General features: G+C 45.6%; 1 protein-coding gene across 1 annotated transcript in view; it reads right to left on the bottom strand.

Annotated features, from left to right (window-relative positions):
• The window catches only part of MAPK4 (mitogen-activated protein kinase 4), a 117,060-nt gene that overhangs the window by 53,541 nt on the left and 50,296 nt on the right, over window positions 1-13,223 (bottom strand). The window lies entirely within an intron of this gene.

Raw genomic sequence — 13,223 nt, 5'->3', positions numbered from 1 at the left:
TCGCCATCACTGATCTGGGTCCTCATTTTACCCACCTCGGAAGGATGGAAGGCTGAGTCAACCTTGAGCCCTGTCAGGATCGAACTCTAGGCTGTGGGCTGAGTTTGCCTGCAATACTACATTCCAACCACTGCACCACCCCGGCTCTTCTTGGTGTGCTTTTTGTCTGGACTACAAGATAGTCCTTGATTTACAACAGTTCATTTAGTGACTGCTCAGTTACAACGGCACTGAATAAAGTGGCTTATGACCATTTTTCACAGTTATGACTTTTGCAGCATCCCCGTGATCATGGAATCCAAATTCAGACGTTCAGCAACTGGTTCATACTTCTGACCGTCGTGTCCCAAGTTCATGCGATCATCTTTTGTGACCTTCTGACAAGCAAAATCAATGAGGGGAAACCGGATTCACTAAACAACCAGTTTGCTAACTTATCAACTTGCAGTGATTCACTTAGCGACTGAGACAAGGAAGGTGGTAAAATGGGGCAAAGCTCACTTCGCAAATGTCTCACTTAACAACAGAAATCTTGGTCGTAAGTCAAGGACTGCCTGGACTTTGCGGAGCTGACCCCTTTTCAGCCTATTTTAGATTGCAGGCATGGGAAATGACCCCTTTACATAATTAAAAGTGCGCGAAAGAAATTCAATTGGCTGTCATAAGAAGAAAAACTGTCTCTTCTTTCTTTCTTTCTTTTTTAGATCTCTGTTGCCCTTCCTATCTTTCTCTAATGCTGCTGCTTCTCACGGCAACAGCAGTTGTTCTCAGGGGTGGGTTCTAAATTTTTTTACTACTGGTTCTGTGGGCGTGGCTTATTTTGTGGGTGTGGTTTGGAGGTCATGTGATTAGGTAGGGGTGGCTAGCTGGTCAGAGTCATTTCTGGAAGGTCCTCGCACTTACGACCAGTCCTCGCACTTACAACCCAACTCATTTGTTTGCTTTTAACACTGATCAGCTGTAGGACGGCCCTTTGAAGCCCTGTGGCAAGAGTTTAAACAGTTTTTTTTCCCTCTAGTCATCAGCTGGGACTCAGGAGGCAGCAATAGATTGTGGGTGGGACCAAATAAAAGGTAAGAATAATGTGGGGGGGTGGGGGGGTGGGAGGGCAGGGGGGAAAACCGGTTCGGTGACGTCATATCGTCACCGCTACCGGCTCGACCGAACCAGACCAAACCGGGAGGAACCCACCACTGGTTGTTCTCCATCAAAAGTTCTTCTGCCCCACAAGATCACTGATTTCATACTGGGCTAGAATGCCACTCCCCATTTAATTTAATGAAGGAGAACTTATTTTAGCATTCCTTTCAAAACAGGAGAGAGACTCTCAACTAAATTCTCCTGGTACATCATGTTCTTGTATTCATGCAGTGATAAGTCGGCCAAGGGTGTGTGTGTGTGTGTGTGTGTGTGTGAACATCCTGTTTTTCATTGTACCAACATGCCTCTAAGGACAACAAGCTTGTTTATTTGTTAAAGCTGAATTTAGGAGGTGCAGGGCTTGGTACTACGGCTTTGTCCTATAATTGAAAGGAATGTCTCGAAAACAAGAAAAATACACAGAATCTACTACTGTACTGCCCCACTTTACGCACACAGCCACACAGATACACACACACATAGCAAGAGTCTATAGGTGTTTATTCAAACTCCCCAAAGAGGTCCTCGGAAAGCACCCCCGTTGCATAGGTCCAGATTCCGAGCTCAGCACAACAACAGTCACTGCACAACTGAGTCCAACACACAAAGTCCAGGAAGGCAGTCCAGCAATCCAAAGGGTCAGGATATTTATTTATTTTATTAGTCATATTTCTATGCCGCCCACTCTCCAAGGACTCTGGGCAGCTTACACCAAAGACAGTGTACTAAATAGCATATTGCCCCCAACAATCTGGGTCCTCATTTTACCCACCTCGGGAGGATGGAAGGCTGAGTCAACCTTGAACTGGTGAGATTTGATCCGCTGATCTACTGAACTAGCAGTCAGCTGAAGTAGTTGCAGTACTGCACTCTAACCACTGCGCCACCTCGGCTCATACACCGGCACAAGCACACAAAGCACAGAAGTGAACACGTTGCTTCAGCAACACTCAGATTCTCAGACCGGGATTAAGTAGGCAACACGATGCAGCCCTTCCTGAGAGGCGAGGTTGCCTCCTCATGAGTAGTTTAGCTGACCAACATTGTGCCTGTCTTCTCTATGTGTCTTTGGATGAGGAGGAGGTGTGGACTCCACCTTCCTCCTCATTGCTAACAGTCCTGGTCATTGCCTGGAGCCTCCTGACCAGTGGTGGGTTCCTCCCGGTTCGGTCCGATTCGGCCGAGCCGGTAGCGGTGACGATATGATATCACTGAACCGGTTCTCCCCCCCCGCCCCCCCACTCCCCCACGTTATTCTTACCTTTTATTTGGTCCCACCCCCAATCTATTGCTGCTTCCTGAGTCCCAGCTGATGACTAGAGGGAAAAAAAACCTGTTTAAACTCTTGCCGCAGGGCTTCAAAGGGCCGTCCTACAGCTGATCAGTGTTAAAAGCAAACAAATGAGTCGGGTCGTAAGTGCGAGGACTGGTTGTAAGTGCGAGGACCTTCCAGAAATGACTCTGACCAGCTAGCCACACCCACCTAGTCACATGACCTCCAAGCCACACCCACAAAATAAACCACGCCCACAGAACTGGTAGTAAAAAAATTTAGAACCCACCCCTGCTCCTGACCAACTTGCTACAGCTCAACTGGCTCAGTCTCAACCTGTTGCTGGTCCAATTGACCCAGCTGAGGTTGCTCCATCAAGCTAGCATTCTCCGAGCCCTGATCCTGACCAACACTCGACTCCATGCTTTCTTCTGTAGACTCAAATTCACCCTCTTCCTCTGAACTCACGTCCAGAGTGGGGTCCGGAGGTGGATCCATGACAACTAAACAATGCAGTATTTCTGGTCACAAATTCCTAGGATGTATCCATCTTTAAAAAAGCAGTTGGATACACTTAGGAAGAAGTATTAGGGACTATAAGCAGAGGTGGTATTTATTTTATTTATTTTATTTAAATTTGTATACCGCCCTTCCCCTAGTGGACTCAGGGCGGTGCACAGCCAAATAAAAAACATCCAATACAAAATTTAAAAATTTAAAAGAATTATACCCTTTGGCCAAAAATTTAAGAACCTTACGACTAAAACCCATTAAACAATTAAAAATCTAATATCTCAAAAACGGGGGGGAGGGGTTCACGCCAGCCCTGCTTGATGGAAAAGTTTTTAGGGCACGGCGAAAAGCCCGGAGATCTGATATCCTCCGTATCTCCGGGGGCAAATCGTTCCAGAGGGCAGGTGCTGCCACAGAGAAGGCCCTCCCCCTGGGGGTCGCCAGCCGACACTGCCTAGCTGATGGCACCCTGAGGAGTCCCTCTCTGTGGGAGCGTACTGGCCGGTGGGAGGCTATTGGCGGCAGAAGGCGGTCCCGCAAATACCCAGGTCCGATGCCATGGAGTGCTTTAAAGGTGGTAACCAGTACCTTGAAGCGCACCCGGAAGTCCACCGGGAGCCAATGCAGCTCACGCAGGAGAGGTGTCACATGGGAGTGCCCTCTCGCTCCCATAATCCCCCACGCAGCCGCATTCTGCACCAGTTGGAGCCTCCGGGTGCACCTCAAGGGGAGCCCCATGTAGAGAGTATTCAGCCAGTTTGGACTGATTTGGGTGAATTGGTAGCGGAAATCGCAGGTGGGCAGGCCCACCTGCCCCGGCTCTATGCCATTCTATTTAGGCATGTTTTTGAGGTCGGGTGCATGCACGAAAGGTGCACGAGCAAGCAAAGCGCATGCACAGAAGATTGGGCGCATGCACTGCACGCGCGGGGCAAAACAGTGGTAACAAAATGTGAAACCCACCGCTGGCTACAAGCACTAGCGGAAGAACATCTACCAATCAGTGGTGAAATCTAAAATTTGTTACTACCGGTTCTGTGGGCATGGCTTGGCGGGGGGGGGGGTAATGTGACTGGGTAGGCATGGCCAATTTTTTTTTTTTTTTAACTTTTAAAAGCATTTTTTCTACAACCTCTTCGGTGAAGAGGTTGTAAAAAAAATGCTTTCAAAAGGCTCTGACGATCCCAGCAGAGACTTTTTTTTCTTTTAAATGCCTCTGACGATCAGGCAACTCAGCTTAGATCGTCAGAGACATTTAAAAGGGTTTTTTTCTTTTAAAAGCCTTTGACGATCCCAGCTGAGCCACGCGATGATCAGAGGCTTTTTTTTTTTTAACTTTTAAAAGCATTTTTTCGGCCAAAGAAATAGAAAAAATGCTTTTAAAAGTAAAAAAGAAAAGGCCTCTGATGATTGTGCGGCTCAGCTGGGCACGGGGGGTGGGGAAGGGATTTTTGCTACCGGTTCTCAGAACCACCTGCCGCCATTGATACTGGATCGGGCGATCCAGTCCAAACCGGGAGCATTTCATCCCTGCTACCAATCCAGTAGCTAGAGAACATTAGACGGATGGTCCCTGCTTGCATTTTAATCAGCTTGGAGCCTTCTAAGGAGGCTTTTAAGAAGAATCTGTAACTATGACGAAGAAAGTAGATTTTGCTTGCTTCCATGCGGCTCCTCTGATGTCCTCCTTTTCCGGCTCCCAAGAGGAATGATCCAAGTTTTGAAATTATGAGGGTTGAGGAAAAAGACGAGAAATTGTCCCTGGCACCGATTATAAAAGGAAGCTGGTTTACTATCTCAGCAGATTCTGTTCGCGATGAGCAGCAAGTTAATAAAAAAAAAATGTACTTTGCAATTCTCCGAGCCCAATCTAGTTTCATTAACAGCTTTCATGAAGAAGGGGAAGCTCTGAGAGGGCAGCTCGGAAGATGCTGGACTGAACAGCTGCCAACGATTGCATACCCTAAATAATGGAAGATTAAGCAAATGGTTCTGCTCCCGAGGTGCTTTTCAAGAGCACTGCCACCAGATTGTTCCAGTGGGGATGTGAACAAGGTAACCGAGAATCAGCCTCTAATAATGACCTCACATTTTTGCAATGCTGGCTGATTACAGGTTATATTTAGCAACAATCCCTGTGCCAAATGAACAGAGGCCAGCAGAGAGATAACACACACAAAATGTAGCAACAGCTAGCAGGGCTTCGGTAATAGACATATGGGCACAATCTCCCGTGTTTAGATGGCATAGCAGCCATCCCACTAACACACACCACGTGTTCCATCATGTGAGAGAACTGGAGAGGATCTTAAAGAAGACAAAACACCTTAAACACCTTAAAGTTTGTCAATAATGCACACTCCTAAGAAATCAAAACTTCTATGCCTTTTTAAATGGTCCCTCTCCCTTTCTCCCTCTTTCTCTCTCTCCCTCTCTTTCTCTCTTCCTCTCCCTCTTTCTCTCTCTCTCTCCCTCTTTCTTTCTCTCTCCCTCTTTCTTTCTCTCTCCCTCTCTTTCTCTCTCTCTTTCTTTCTTTCTCTCCCTCCCTCTCCTTTCTCTTTCCCTCTCTCTCTATTTCTTTCTCTCCCTCTTTCTCTCTCCTGCTCCCTTTCTCCCTCCCTTTCTCTCTCTCTCCCTCTTTTTCTCTCTCCCTCTCCCTCTTTTGCTTTCCCTCCCTCTCCCTCCCTTTCTCTCCCTCTTTCTCTCTCCCTCTCCCTTTCTCTCCCTCCCTTTCTCTCTCTCTCCCTCCCTCTTTCTCTTTCCCCCCTCTCCCTCTTTCTCCTCTCTCTCTTTCTCTCTCTCTCCCTCTTCCTTTCCCCCTCTCTCCCTCTCCTTCTCTTTCTTCCTCTCCCTCTTTCTCTCCCCCTCTCCCGCTTTCTCTCTCCCTCTCCCTCTCCTTCTTTCTTTCCCTCTCTCTCCCCCCTCTCCCTCTCTTTCTCTCTCCCTCTCTCTCCCTCCCTCTCTCTTTCTCTTTCCCCCTCTCCCTCTTTCTCTCCCCCTCTCTCTCACTCTCTTTCTCTCTCTCTCTCTCTCTCTCACACACACACACAACTTTTAAGAAGATGGATATGCACCCATAAGTTAGCCACAGGAAATATGACCTTCATGTAATGACGATTCTGCAAACCTCTACAACAGCGTTTCTCAACTATGGTCATTTGAACTTCAACTCCCAGAACTCACCAGCCAGCAGTTGCTAAGGCTGAGAATCACTGCCCTATAAACAGAAGTCATGCAACTATGGTCATAAGTCGAGGACTACCTGTATTGAAACTCCAAAAAGTCCCAGGTGGGAGGAGGCAGCTTTAATCACTGCTTTCAGAAGCCCAGGCATGTTTTGCTTAATAAGTGCATTCTGGGTATTCCCATTCCACTCACCCACCGCTGTTTAAAAGGGTGTCTGAAGCCTGATAGATTGCAAGCATAATTGAGCAGAATTTCCAGGGAATTCAAGGTTCAGCAGTTCATCATCCGAAACGAGACACGGTTTCATTCTTGGCTGAGAGGCTGCCACTTCTGGCAGGGACGCCAAACATTACATCATGTAGATAAGCCATTTAAAGGACAGGTCGGATCTGCAGCAATGCTTACCCTGGAGATTAAAGGAAAATCCAAATGTGATTGCTAATGAGATCATAATTGATCACTTTGCAAGGCTGGGTTCTAAGAATGGAGTAGCTTTCGCTAAGCCAAAATCCCCAAAGCCTCTGCGCGATAATCTGTGACCTAGGTGAATTAAACAACTGCCCCCTAACCTACATAGATTTTTGCATTATTTACTAAGAAAGGTGAAATGCAAGAATTCTAAAGCTTGTTGCTGCATCCATTGTCATCAGTGTGGTTTTTGTATAGTTAGAATCAGGGGTGAAATGCTCCCGGTTCGGACTAAATTGCCCGATCCGGTAGCGATGGCGGCGGGTGGTTCAGAGAATCGGTAGCAAAAATCCCTGCGCGCCCCCCATGCTCAGCTGAGTCGCACGATCATCAGAGGCTTCTTTTTTTTTTTTTTACTTTTAAAAGCTTTTTTCTACAACCTCTTCCGACGAAAAAATGCTTTTAAAAGTTAAAAAAAAAAGCCTCTGATGATCGCACGGCTCAGCTGGGATCATCAGAGGCTTTTCAAAGCATTTTTTTCTGCAACCTCTTGGCCGAAGAGGTGGTTAAAAAAATGCTTTGAAAAGTCTCTGACGATCCCAGCTGAGTTGCCTGATTGCCAGAGGCTTTTCAAAGCATTAGAAAAAATGCTTTGAAAAGTTTTTTTTAAAAGTTGGCCACGCCCACCCAGTCATATTACCCCCCAAGCCACGCCCACAGAACGGTAGTAACACATTTTACATTTCACCCCTGGTTAGAATAGAATAGAATTTTTTTTATTGGCCAAGTGCGATTGGACACACAAGGAATTTGTCTTCGGTGTATAAGCTCTCGGTGTACATAAAAGTGATAAATCATGATCATAGTCATAAAAATACATTCATCGTAAATCATACGACACAACACTTAGTGATAGTCATAGGATACTAGTTAATTCCAGTTAATCTGGAGAGCCAGTTTGGTTTAGTAGTTAAAGATACGGGTAGTTCTCAACTTACAACAGTTACAATAAGCGCTGAAAAATGTGACTTATGACCATTTTTCACAGTTATGACCTCTGCAGCATCTCCATGGCCATATGATCAAAATTCAGACTCCTGGCAACTGGTTCATAGTTATGACTGTTGCTATGTCCTGGGGTCATGGGATCCTCCTTTGCAATCTTCTGACAAGCAAAGGCAAGTGGGGAAACCAGATTCACTTAACAACCGGCTTACTAATTTATCAACTGCAGTGATTCACTTAGCAACTGTGGCAAGAAAGGCTGTAAAATGGGGCAAAACGACTTAACTAATGTCTTGCTTAACAACTTAAATATTGGGCTTGATTGTGGTTGTAAGTGGAGGACTACCTGTACTGGGATAGAAATCAGGGAGGCTGTGAGTTCCAGTTCTGCCTTAGGCATAAAGCCAGTTGATGATTTTCAGCCAGTCATTCTCTCTCAGCCCTAGGAAGGAGGCAATGGCAAACCACTTCTGAAATCTTGTCAAGAAAACTGCAGGGACCATGTTCCAGGCAGTTGCCAGGAGACAAAAGTGACTTGAAGCCCCCCCCACTCTCTCTCCCTCCTCCCTCCCACCTTACCTCCCCCTCAACCCTCCTTCTCTCTCCCTCCTCCCTCCTCCTCCTCCTTCCCTCTCTCCCCCCTCTCTCCCTCCTTCCCTCCTCCTCCCTCTCTCCCCCCTCTCTCCTTCCCTCCCCCTCCTTCCTCCCTCTCTCTCCCCTCTCTCCCTCCTTCCCTCCCCCTCCTTCTCTCCCCTCTCCCTCCTCCCTCCCTCTCCCTCAACCCACCTTCTCTCTCCCTCCTCCTTCCCCTCCCCCCTCCCTTTCTCCCCCCTCCCCCTCCCTCCTTCCCTCCCTCTCCCTCTCTCTCACTCATTCCCTCCTCCTCCCTCCCTCTCTCCTTCCCTCCTCCTCCCTCCCTCTCCCTCCTTCCTGCCCCTCCTCCCTCCCTCTCTCCCTCCTTCCCTCCACTCCTTCCTCCCTCTCTCCCTCTCTCCTTCCCTCCCCCCTCCTCCCTCTCTCCTCTCTCCCTTTCCTCCCCTCCTCCCCTCTCTCCCCCCTCCCTCTCTCTCTCCCTCCTTCCCTTCCCCTCCTCCCTCCCCCTCCTCTCCTCCCTCCCTCTTTCTCTCTCTCTCTCTCTCACACACACACACACACACACACACTTTGCAGGAGATAATGCAGCTTACATTGATGTTCCTTTTAATTTAATTTTAAAATCACGACCATTTTCCAATTCACCATTCCTTGATACAGGTAGTCCCCCGACTCACAAATGGTTGCTTAGCAACCATTCAAAGTTATGACTGACTTCCTGGAGCTACTTCTGACCCGTTTTCGAAGTCCTGATGTCTGTCCCCCTCCCTCCCTCCCACCATGGTCACAAGACAATATTTTGGGTGCTAGGCAACCAGCTTGCATTTACGGCCATTTGCAACGTCCTGAAGTCACATGATGCAATTTTCATCATTTCGGATTTCATTTACTTTTGGTTTTGCTTTTAATGACCGCCACGTTCACTTCATGACCATTGTAAAGAGGTCGTAAAATCAGACACAATCACATGATTGCATCGCCATGATCAAAATTCAGATGCTTGGCAACTGACTCATATTTATGACGGTTGCAGTGTCCCGGGTCATGTGATCCCCTTTTGTGAACTTCTGACAAGCAAAGCCAACGAGGAAGTCAGGTTCACTTAACAACCTGAACAACTGCAGTGATTCACTTAACAACTGTGGCAAGAAAGGTCAGGGCAAAGCTCTTTTAAGAAATGTCTCACTTAGCAACATAAATGTTGGGCTCTATTGTGGTCGTAAATTGAGGACTATCTGTAAACTGGCCTGAATATCCATTTTTCCTAAGGACATTTCACAGCTCTGCATGATCAACACAATCAAAGGCCTTTCTGTAATCCATGAACTACACTTTGACTTTTTTCTGTCAATCTTTTGGTATCTCGATTATCCTGCATATATCAGTATTAGTGCCTCATGTTCCTCAGCTTTCTCTAAAACTATCCTAGACATCTGGCATTTCCCTTTCCATGTAAGGCTCTAATCTGCCTTGGATGATCCTAAGCATTACGTTGCTAGCGTCTGGAATGAAGGATAATGTACGATATCTGCACTCTCTATAAAATCTTCTTTCTATGACTTTTGTATATATAGCCACTGTATCAATCTCTAGAATTTGCTAATATGGTGTGGTTAGTGATTCTCTTTTGATTTTATTTATTTATTATTTATTAGTTCAATTTATATGCCGCCCTTCTCCGGAGACTCAGGGTGGCTTACAATGCATTTATAGCAAGAGCTTTCATTCTTTTGTATATACCTGCTTAGTAGGGCTTTTGGTCCCCCATAAGCGGTGTTTCTACAAAGTCAGCTTATTGCCCCCACAATCCGGATCCTCAATTTACCTACCTCGAAAGGATGGAAGGCTGAGTCAACCTTGTGCCTGGTGAGGTTGAACTCACACTAATTGCAGGCAGCTGGCAGCTAAGTGCTACTTAACAGCACTTAGTCCGCTGCACCACCAAGGCAAATACTCCCATCGGTTCCTGTAGTCCAGGGATCTACAATCTTGGCAACTTTAAGAATTGTGGACTTGAGTTCCCAAAATTCCCCAGCCAGCTAGAATATCGTCTAAGATATAATCTTTCCGTTTTTATTGGATCATCTTTGAATCCGTCACTATTTGTCCTGTCTTATTTTGCTTTTGTTTTTGACAAGTTTTATTGGTTTTCCTCACCCCAATACATACCCACATATTTTTTGAAATAGAGTGTTGACCATATCATATTATATATAATTCATCATATCCAAATATATTTTACTTAGTTACAGTTTCCGCCAAAGTGTTCTTTTCCCATATTTGTTAATAAAATCTTAATTTTTCTATTCTTATTATTCTAAACAGTATCTTCTTTCACCCTCAAATTCTATTTTTTCTATCCTTAATCATATACATTCTCCTTAATTTTATTTTTTTAATTAATTCAATCTTTATCTTAATATATTTAAATGTGTTCGGGAATGCCTTACTTCCATTTCATCTTTTTTGTTTTACAGCAATCTTTCTTCTCTTTCTCTTCCTCTCCCTCCCTTCTTTTGTCCTTCCAACTATTTGTCCTGTCTTGTCTTGGCATCCTTCAGCACAGAGATTTCCAACCATGGGAACTTTTAAGAATTGTGGACTTCAACTTCCGTAGCTGGCTGGGAAATTCTGGGAGCTGAAATCCACATTTCTTAAAGTGGCCATGGTTTTGGCTATCCCTGCTTTGGCGTATGAATTTGAGATTGAAAATTCTGAGTTCAGAGATCGTTTAGAAGACTTTGCTTGTTTTTCTGGCTCTGTTTCTATCTTTGATGCCTTTACAGATGTCATTGTAATACTGCTTCTTGTGTCTTCTGCATGGCAGATGGCCTCCTGCAGCCCTCTGCCAGCGACCCATCTGAACTCTGTTTTTTCTGGCAGAGCCACCAAGGCCTGGTCCTTCACTGTTTCCAGGGCGGCCCTGTGGGCCAGATCTAAGCACCCCGCAGGCCGGATCTGGCCGCAGGGCCTTGAGTTTAACACCGCTGGTGTAAGGTCTCCTGCCTTGAGCAGAGGGTTGGATTAAAGACCTTTGAAGTCCCTTTCAGTCCTATGATTCTATGTTCTAATTGTGTTTTAGTCAATAAAGGTAAGGTAAAGGTTCCCCTCGCACATATGTGCTAGTCGTTCCTGACTCTAGGGGGCGGTGCTCATCTCCGTTTCAAACCTGAAGAGCCAGCGCTGTCTGAAGACATCTCCGTGGACATGTGGCCGGCATGACTAAACGCCAAAGGCGTATGGAATGCTGTTACCTTCCCACCAAAGGTGGTCCCTATTTTTCTACTTGCATTTTTTACGTGCTTTCGAACTGCTAGGCTGGCAGAAACTGGGACAAGTAACGGGAGCTCACCCCGTTACGCGGCACTAGGGATTCGAACCGCTGAACTGCTGACCTTTCGATCGACAAGCTCAGCATCTTAGCCACTGAGCCACCGCATCAATAAATCATGGTTACGTGACCTATGGCTGAATCCAAGTAAATAACTAAAAGAAAAAAAAATCAATTAAAGCAGATTTTTACCAGCTTGGAAACATGGGTAAATGTAAGTAATCTTTTCTTAACTTAGCAAATTTATGGGTGAAAACTATTTAAATTAAAATGAATGTCTCAGGGGTAGACATAGCATCAGGCTGGAAATTAATGCTAGAAATAAGAAGATATTTGCCGACAGTGAGAACAATTAATCAGTGGAACGGCTTTCCTACAGAAATTGTGAGTGCTCCATCACTGGAAGTTTTTAAGAAGAGATTGGACAGATACTTGTCTGAAATGATATAGAGTCTCCTGCTTGAGCAAGGGGTTGGACTAGAAGACCTCCAAGGCAGGAGTGGATTCTAAAATTTTTCACTACCTGTTCTGTGGGCGTGGCTTATTTTGTGGGCATGGCTTGATGGTCATGTGACAATTATTTAGGATTTAGCAGAGGTACTGGTCTACCAGGCTTTTAACTGCTTGCAGAGCTGTACCAGTCTACCCATTTATTTTTTGCAGGCACTATTCTACTCATGTATTTTTGCAGGGACTAATGTACTCATGTATTTTTGCAGGCATTGATCTACTCATGTATTTTTACAGGCACTGGTCTACCCATTTATTTTTGCAGGCACTGATCTACTCATGCATTTTTGCAGGGACCGATCTACTCATGTATTTTTGCAGGCACTGATCTACCCATTTATTTTTGTAGGCACTGGTCTACTCATGTATTTTTGCAGGCACTGGTCTACCCATTTATTTTTGCAGGCACTGATCTACTCATGCATTTTTGCAGGGACTAATGTACTCATGTATTTTTGCAGGCATTGATCTACTCATGTATTTTTACAGGCACTGGTCTACCCATTTATTTTTGCAGGCACTGATCTACTCATGCATTTTTGCAGGGACCGATCTACTCATGTATTTTTGCAGGCACTGATCTACCCATTTATTTTTGTAGGCACTGGTCTACTCATGTATTTTTGCAGGCACTAGTCTACCCATTTATTTTTGCCAGCACTGATCTACTCATTTGTTTTATTTTAACACTGATCAGCTGTAGGACGGCCCTTTGAAGCCCCGCGGCAAGAGTTTAAACAGTTTTTTCCCCTCTAGCCATCAGCTGGGACTCAGGAGGCAGCAATAGATTGGGGGTGGGGCCAAATAAAAGCTAAGAATAACGCAGGGGGTGGGTGGGGCACGGGGGGGTGGGGGTGGGGCAGAACCAGTTCAGTGACATCATATCGTCACCGCTACAGCTCGGGAGAACCGGGCCACTGCTCCAAGGTCCCTTCCAACTCTGTTAGTGGGATTATCCTCCAAAATATCTGAAGGGGCAACAAGCTTGGGGGGGAAAACCCTTCTCTGAGATAAACTTTTTCTTGAAATAAATCTGCTAGACTACACTTGCTTTAGCACTGTGGATTTGGCTCTGTTACCGATTTGTGTTCATCACACCCACCCACCCAGAGAATGTGGCATATAAATTTATTTGGTAAAGAATGGCACTCAAGCAAAAACAGCAGAGGCTTTGCCGCAGAAATGTTCCTTATCAGTCTTACAAGAATTGCGGTGGAATATTTTCAAACTGCATTAGTTTAAGTCACCATAATGTAAATTAGG

The sequence above is a fragment of the Pantherophis guttatus genome, chromosome 2 (assembly GCF_059756535.1).
Source record: "Pantherophis guttatus breed Tessera chromosome 2, ASM5975653v1, whole genome shotgun sequence".
Classification (NCBI taxonomy): Eukaryota; Metazoa; Chordata; class Lepidosauria; order Squamata; family Colubridae; genus Pantherophis; species Pantherophis guttatus.
The sequence above is the reverse complement of the archived record's forward strand: the minus strand, read 5'-3'. Positions and strand labels throughout refer to the sequence as shown.